The sequence below is a fragment of the Poecilia latipinna genome, unplaced genomic scaffold, assembly GCF_001443285.1.
Source record: "Poecilia latipinna isolate Pla-1442-1.1 unplaced genomic scaffold, P_latipinna-1.0 Scaffold819, whole genome shotgun sequence".
NCBI classification, from domain to species: Eukaryota; Metazoa; Chordata; class Actinopteri; order Cyprinodontiformes; family Poeciliidae; genus Poecilia; species Poecilia latipinna.
Genome location: NW_015113435.1, coordinates 92,647 through 101,300, shown reverse-complemented (window position 1 = coordinate 101,300; position 8,654 = coordinate 92,647). Strand labels below are relative to the sequence as shown.

The window sequence follows — 8,654 nt, the reverse complement described above, 5'->3', positions numbered from 1 at the left end:
AAAAGGAACAGTGGTCCGTATTAAGCAAGACAAAGACCTGGAAATGAAATGGGAAATTGTCTGCAAGAAGACTTGCACAAAGAAACATGTGGTGGAGTGGAGTTAAAGTGAAGGTTCTTCCTGATGAGGTAAAACTTAAATCAGGACATGTTTAAGGTTTTGTCTGGATGTTTTCTTTACTATTCCAGAGGGATCTCCTTTTCAGGTATTGTTCTTTGGGTATTATTTAGATTGTTCATGCCATTTCTTCCTTTGCCCCCAAGTTTTCATGTTCAACATTACGTGCCCATATTTGTCACTGACTCCAAAGAAATGGAAATCAATTGTGCTTTAGTTCTCAAGGCCACAAAAATCTGACATTAAAATCATATCTTTTCTGTTGCAATGAGTTGCAATGAGTACAATTACCTCATAACTTGCATGTATTTTAGTGGTATTTAGTGTGATAGACCAAAACAATGTGACGTAGAAGTTTGAAATGGTTGACTATTGTCTGGTGTCGGCACATGGCAGCCTGTGGCTTCTCAACATAACCCAATTGTTGTCATAGAAAAGAGTCAGAAAGCTGTGTCAATTTGTGTGAAATTGTTATTTTGAGCAAAACGTATCAAGGTTTAGTTGGTGAGAAGCTAATTGATAGTTATGGATCGTAGTTTGATGTACTTTGGCTGTAAGTTACAGAAGTCTGTAGCTCTTCTGCAGGCGGCAACTTTGAGTATTTTTTTTAAAGATACAAACTTTCAGGAACTGTTCTCATCTTCTCCGCCAACACATGGGGGGGGCGGGGTGGGAATCACTCTACTCCACTTCATCAGTCACAAAGCTTTATAAATGTAAAAAAAAAAAAAAAAAAAAAGTTTGAGTAAAAGATTTAATAAGAGTAGTTGGAAGGGATTTCCATCTGTGTGTATTTGTCTCCATGGAAGAAAGTCTTGTTTTCCTCCTTGCCTTTTACAGCAATTGATTTTGGTTTGAGTGGCAGCCGAAAGGAAGCAGCACCTCAGCTTGCTGCTGTCAGCTTAGGTGAATAACTGCCTCTCCTCCCCCTCTCTGTATTTCTCTCTCTCTCTCGCCATCTCTCCGACATCCCTCGCTTTCTTTCGTGCCACTACACACTCCATCACCCTCGCTGACACCCAAACAATACAGATGCACAACTGTTCTCCCAGTCATACTTCAGCTAGTCAAAGCCATTTATGATATCCCTCCCCGCACTCCCCTTCTGTTCAGACATTAGCTTCGATGAATAAGCATTTTATTTCTTAATAATGAAAAAAGGGGAAAAGGCTGTCGCTCTGATATACAGAGAAAAAGAGCGGTAAATAAAATAATGCATCAGAATGCAGACAAATCTGGGGGAGGGCGGGGGGGTAGAATGATTGGAAGCCCCTCTGTCAACACTCCACCAGAGAAAACATTTCACAATTGCGCGGCGTCGGCGGGGCGGCTGTATACCTTGTCAGGAGAAGAGCAAGAGGGGGCGAAGAGTGAAATCCGCTTACAGTTGGACCGCTGTGTTTCCATGGCGACTGTCTTTGCATCGAATCATTAGAAGAAAGATGCTTGAATTTCCCGACACTTCCCCGGCTTTCTCTCTTCAAGTGCATTCTTTCGTTCTTCTAGGGAGCTCAGTGGCTGGCTGTCTCCTTGCGTGTGACATGAAAACAGATACTTGCACAACACGACATTTCTTCAAGCGTCTTTATGACCCCTGGTCGTCTCGGGGGACTCAAGAACCTCCAAACTTTGGATCAAAACAAGAACCTAAGGTTCCCTTTCACTTAATGAGCTGCCAGCTAGTCCTTATTTGATCCCCACCTGATTAGTGGATGATGATGAAAGCAGACAGTCTTACATGACACATCCTTTTAATTATCTTTTGATCATATATGCTTTTGATTCAAAAATAAGTTTAGATGGCCAAAGCTTCCTGGGGTTATGTTGAAGTAAAATTTGCTGCACTAAATTATGTTTCAATGATCTTCAGACTTTGGCCAGATGTTCACTTTAGCCTGTTTGCTAGGACAAACAGCTAAGCTAGTTCCTTCGGCAGTACAGACTATTCTGGTTACAACGTGGTGTTATCTACTTTCAGAAAGCTACTAAATGCAGCATAACTTTCAATTTATTTCTTTAAGAATATCCAACTCGGCACAAATGGCAACAAACTCTTCTATAAACTCGCAACTCACGTCAACTGAACGTCTTCGCAAAGAAAGCAGTTAGCTAAAGACGCAGGCTAATGTTTTGCTTTTGGTTCTCAGTGCCTCTTATAGTTCCGCTTACAGTGTCTTCTGTTGTCTTCGTAGTTAATTTATTGTTGACTAAACCCATAAAAGCGTGTTTGTAGAGGTCTATTATTTTAGCCTAATGCGTTGTTGTTTTTTTAAACTAGGAGTTAACTCTGTGATGATGTGGTCTGTACAGAGAGCTATACAGACGGACAAGGAACTTTAGCAACCAATACAAAATGAAAAAAAAAAAATTGCTGTATAAGATAAATAAACTCTTAGTTTGTTGGCTAACATCACTGTTAACAAACGGTACTTACTTTCTTACTTACCATGATGTTATAATTTGCATCCAAACAGCATATGTTCTTTATTGGCGTACTTTAGCAAGACATGCCTGATTTTAAGACTGCAAGTCTGGCACACCAAGGCCTTACTAGTGTTCGCAAAAATTCAGAATTTTGACTCTAATTGCAACTCGACACCTACTCATTCAAAGGCGCTTGGTCATTCTCGTTAAGCTGTTGTTTGCTCTGAATCATTGCTTTTTAAGTGCGATCGTCTACCGCCTTCATAGCAGAAGTCAAAAGGTTGGCTAAATGCAGCTTTTTGCCTTGGAAACACCTCAGTTTCAGAGCCCTTAGCTCCATTTCGTGCTCATTTCCATGACAACGCTTTATAATATTCATCAGGCATTACCTGGAGATTACCGACTGCAGTTTTGCAAGAGCATTATTTGGCTGCCGTTTTAAAAATGTATTAAATATTCCCCGACATTTTGACATGTTTCTGTGCAACAGTTATTCTAGATTCAAGCAAGGAGAAGAAGAAAAAAAAAGAGAAACGCACAAGAAAGCAGAGAGTGTAGTATTATTCCAAGGCATCATTTGTGGCATAGGGGCAAGACTGATTGTGGGTGCTAAAGTGAAAATGCTGTAACCATGACATAACTGATCACAAATAGGCAACATGACTGCTTTGAATCTATTTGCAGCCCCTTTCCTCTTCTCTCCTTTTTTTGAACCGAATGTGTGGGAGAGTACCTCTGTTCCACATCTCTTGTAGCAGAAATATTTGGACTTGGAGAGCAAATAAGAGGCAGAAGGAAGGAAACGTGAGAGATGCCCTATGCAATCCTTCGCTGGAACACGGCGAGCGCTCGACCAATGGCGGCTCACGCATGGAGGGTTTCCACGGCTACCCCCAATCTTCCTCATCCTCAGGTCTCCCAAGCTCCCTCCCCTCCCTGTGTCTTCCCTTCTGTTCACATCTTCTCTGCCTTGTAAAAATAAATAAATAAAAAGGTAAATGAACACAAGATGTCACCTGAAATGAGAACAATTCGTGTGTTTTTTTTTTTTGTTTTTTTGTTTTGTTTTTTTCCAAAGATGTGCCTGAGTAAATAAACAAATCTTGTTCTTGTCGATAATGTTTTCATCTTGCGCAGTTTTCCAAAGTGCTGGGCTAATCTCAGCATCTTAACAGTTTTAATTGACTCATAAATTTAGTCCATCTTGGAATTCTATTCGTTTGTAGATAATACTTTGTGAAATGTTGTCCTTATTCGTAATTTCAGGACTTTGACATAAACATCCAAAAGAATTGATTAGTTTTGTAGCCATTTTTCTGCACAGCTTTCCCCGCACTTACAGCTGCTTGGCGTCATCCAACAACAGAACCCAGAGCAGGTCACGCAACACAAGAGAGAGCATGTGGCAACAAATTTAGTCTCTCTTGTGCTGTGGCTGTCAATGCAAAGGGTGCAAAACACTTGCATTGTTGGAGAAAATACAGTGTTGTTAGCTCAACCAAAGACCATATGTTAATGCAGGTGAGTTAATCAGGGGACTGGGAACAGCTGTGGAGGAGAGCAAGAGGCACATCGAGGGAAGGAGAAAAAAATAACACAAAGGAAGCTGAACGAGGCTCAAGACAACTACCAAACAAGGGGGAAAAATACTAACACTGATGTAATAATACTAAGAGCAATAAGAACAGAACACAATACTAAACTAAGAAACTAAACACAAATTAATAAACTATTTCGTTTGGATCACTTCTGAGTGATCCAAACGAAATCCAAAATGTAAACACCCAAGAATTATAACTGTTATAGCATTTTTGTTTTTTTTTTAAGTTATGTTTAACGTTGAAGCTTGCAAAAAAAAAAAAAAACTTAAATGTCTATTTAGAAGAATCAGTCTGGCAAACATTAATGGCCTATGAGCATCTTGAGGAGATTATCCAATTTTGTGATGGAATATTCCACCCACGATCCCGCTTGGCTAACGTCTGGGGACAACTGGAGCTGTTCAGTATTCCAACGCACATGGAAGTAGGAGCAATGTTTTGTTTTGGTGATTTTTAAATGTTGAATTTTCCAATGCGCAACGTGATCCAATGAATGCAGGCGCTCGACGGCAACTTTAGCCGGGCTGTTTGTGCCCTCGGGGAAATTCAGAACTCTCCCAAGTTTCAAAAGGCACAGTATTACAGATGCGAAATTTTAAACTATCCATGTTTATATTGGCATATCTTTGATGTTAGATGAAAAGTGCTGTGCAGTAAGTGATTAAATGTACAAAAAAAAAAATGTAAGTGATTTTAAGATCCTGTAGCTTAAGGCTGCACACCCTTCGAGGCTTTTTGGTGTTCTTTTATGCAAAAATGATCAACTTGTTAACCAGGACGCCAAATGTTAATTTCCACTATGTGTACACTGGTCTAAACATTAACTTAAGCTATGCTTTAAAAAAAAAGATTGTGATAACTATTGAGTTTTTCCTGTATAGCAAAGCATTTGTTTTGTCTTTGTTGTGGCAAAATGAAATTCCTTTCTCTTTTTTTTCTCCTCCTTTTCACTTTGCATTTTTATGTTTGATATGAGCGCAGGCAGGCGGCCCGCTCAGCTGCTGCGAGAAGTGGCACACTCAGATCATTAATCAGACTCGACGGCGCAGTGGGTAGCAGGCAAGCCACGGGAGAGCACTAATGCATGCAAATGTATACTCGTTTCGGGGGCAGGTTAAGCCAAGGACGGAACCTAACCAGTGGTGGAGGGGGGGTGGGGAGGAACAAAAGCAGAGAGAAAGAGATGAACATATCACAGCGTAGGTGAGAAGCTGCTCTTTGAGCCGTAATGAAATACGAGCGAAGCAGAACTGAATCAGTGCCACACTGGAGAAAAGGTAAAGGATGAAAGTATTACTGGACGTGCTGAGAAAAATCCGCAATTCCTCCTCTCTGATCTTCCAGTTGATGTTCTGTTTTTTTTTTTTTTTTTTTTTTTGTTGTTGTTGTTGCTTTGTATACGACACATTGTCAAAACCTATAGATGATCGCGTCTCATAAAAGCTGCTATTATTCCGTTTCATGAGTGTTTCGTTTCATGAGCGTTGTCAGACATGCATAAGGAAGACATCGTTAAAATGAACAAGTGCAGGTGTCGGGGTTGGTTTTCTGCCAACAGAGGTCAGAACTTAATATTCCATCCTCTATAATTCTATCAGTGTCTGAGCCTCGTTACGGCTTTGGATTGTTGCCTTGGTGGAGATAACCTTACATGACTTTCCGAGATGAACCTCTTGCAAAAGGAGCTTAGGAATGGGAAGTGCCGCGATAACTGTGCCGGTGGGCGTCTGGTTCATCTCAAGCATGCTGGAAACTTAATCTTCTTTAGATTCATTTTTTAATATATTTATATATTTCCCTGCTTTGCCATGTTATAAAGCAGAAAGTTTGAGTCTTTGTGTCATTTCTTAATGTCACAAGCAAAAGAAGTTTCCAAAGAAGATTCTCGCCTCGAGAAGGAATAAGTGGGTAGAAACAACGACCCAATTGAAGGATTTTTATTTATTTACTTATGATTAAGATTTTTATCACACTGGAAGTGTTTGTTTTGGTGTAGCCTCATGTCCTGTGAGTCATTCTCTCGTTTAAAAAAATAATAATACCGTTTTAGATTGTTTGCTGAATGTGTATCGGCAAACAACGATTTTCAGTTTCCCAAGAATTTAAATGTGAGGTGACACATGGCATTGTAACTCTTCAAAATGGGAAAGACAAGACATTTACGTTAAGCAAATGAATGTTGAGAGGTATCTACATATAGTTTCTGCTGTAAATTCACCAGGCGACTGGTGACAGAGGCCATTCATAACGGCTGCATCACGTAACTGAGCGGGGAAGCCTCCCGCAAATAAGCCATATCAAGCTGTGACTATACCTCGCTTGGCATTTCAAAGGGATAACAAGAGCGTGCTGACTTCAACCCTATCATGAATTCTTGGTCCTTTGAAAAAAAAAAACCCACACAGAGACAGCTTAGTGCTTCAAATAGCAGCTAATGTTTCTTATCTTGCCACATTCAGTCTATATAAAATGTCCTGTATGAAAGAAATTTCTAACCCATGAAAGGTCCTGAAACGGGCAAATTTAAGTCGCTTTAATTCTGTCTTAAAGACAAACAGTGGAAAGTATCGAGCAGCTGAGATTAAAGCCTCGTCTTCCGTCAGGGCGTTATCGTGACTGGCTCAAATAAACCCAGATATTCTAGCTTGTCCAATAGAAGGTCATTGCTGTCCCAATTGAAAACTATTCAGATTAGCTGATTAGTTAAAATATGTACACCCATTTCCACACATGAACTTTGTTGAAATGAAAAACCGAAACAAAGAACAACCTGAGGTTATGCAGTTCTGGTGTTTCACATGCGAAACTGTAACTCTTTGACCCAATTTGCCCAGTTTCTTGCTTCTTCATCGCATTCCCACACTTAATGATTGTTTGATGAAAGTTCAATTGGACAAACACGGTCCGTGTTAAATCATTTGGAGCAGATGTCACTTCTATTCAGAAAAAGAAAAACAAAGGTAACAAATTTAAAAGCTGCAATAACAGCAAAAATACGCAAAACATAACTCCTGCAGCATGAGACAGTTATCTTCACGTTTTGGCGAAGTAGCATTTAATAGGGCGTCTGTGTCTTAGCATCGCGATGCTAACGCCAGATAATTCTTTCTTCTCATCTAAAAGAGCTCATCCCAACCTTGTTTGGCAGGATATCAAATTGCAAAGCTTACAGTACCAGGGGCCTAGAAAGGCAGTGCCGGGGCGTTGTTTACCTAAGGCATGGTTTCTTCCTAAACTATTGAGTTTAAAATGTGAAGCAAATATGCAGTGGTGGGTTTGAAGTTTAAGGAAGGCACAAAAAAAAAAAACTTCCAAAGCACATTGTTGGACAATTGCTGTATTTTTTCAGTATGAATTTATATAACCATGACAGATTTTGTTTGTTTGTTTTTTTTTGTTTTGTTTTGTTTTTTACATATCTGGAGGATAAAATATGCTGTATGCGCCCTATAGAATGCTGAGCTTTTGAGAATCAGGCAAACCGGGCATAGGATTATTACATAAGCCATCGTTTGATGATGAGTTTTTGCATTATCTTCACCGTCCTCACAAGCACACAGGATGTTCTCCCCCCTCCACCTCCACCACCAAGAGTCGTCCATTTTACAACAGAATGACACGTTTCTTCTTGATCGTGTGTCAGAAAAAAACAACAACAACAAAAAGAATTAACACAAAGAACGTCTGTGGCCAACAGCTGTCTGCCCTCCATCTGACACCGGAGACTGGTGGGAACCTCTGGCGCTCGGTCGGCTCAGCACGCACTCACACACTTCTGACATAACCACGCGGTTCACACGTTGATTTGTGCACAGGGGGAGGGGGCGACAGATGTCATCAGCCCGACCGAATGTTACAGAGGCCCACAGGACGACGTGCACTCAGGCAAGCGCTCGCTAAAGGCGCATACTTTTATAAAGGTGGCCCGCTGAGTAGGACACAACCTTGGATAAAAGCTCTGGTCCGGGGGGAGTGTTCCCTGAGTGGCCTGTTTGAAAGAGCAGAACGGTGGCCCGTTCACTAAGTGGAGACGACAAATGGGGAAACCCTGATTTGTGAGCCATTATCTCGACAGGTAGACGGAGTTCTGCAACGTTGTGATACAGTCGGGACTCCACACAGCAGAAAATCTAAAACTCAGTAGTTACAATTAAGATAAAATAAACTACGACGGTATAATGGAAGTGATAATTACAAGAAACTAAGTTCTGGGGGGGGGAAAAAAACTTTGAGTTGTTAAAACCCGCATTGAGCTTCCTAGATCTGATTTCGAAAAGGTTAAAGGGATTTAATCTCTGTCGCATCGTGTTTCTACACCAGGGAAAAAGGAAGGGGAGTCACGAATTACTGTTTAAAAGATTCTGTACACTCATCAGTGTAACAGGTAGCCAAATTTTTACCAAGCAAAAAGATATACATATAACTCCACCATCCACAAAGTTGTCTCTTATAGAAAATGTTTCTTTTGTTGTTGTTTTTTTCCCCCAGGAGCTGCTTCTGTCATGTAAATGA

At 40.5% G+C, this 8,654-nt stretch overlaps 1 long non-coding RNA gene across 1 annotated transcript; it reads left to right on the top strand.

The window, feature by feature from the left end:
* On the top strand, positions 1 to 3,572 carry LOC106956456 (uncharacterized). The gene is made up of 2 exons (XR_001426775.1): positions 1 to 128; positions 3,297 to 3,572. It is a non-coding gene; the product is annotated as an uncharacterized LOC106956456 (long non-coding RNA).
* The last annotated feature ends 5,082 nt before the right edge of the window (positions 3,573 to 8,654 follow it).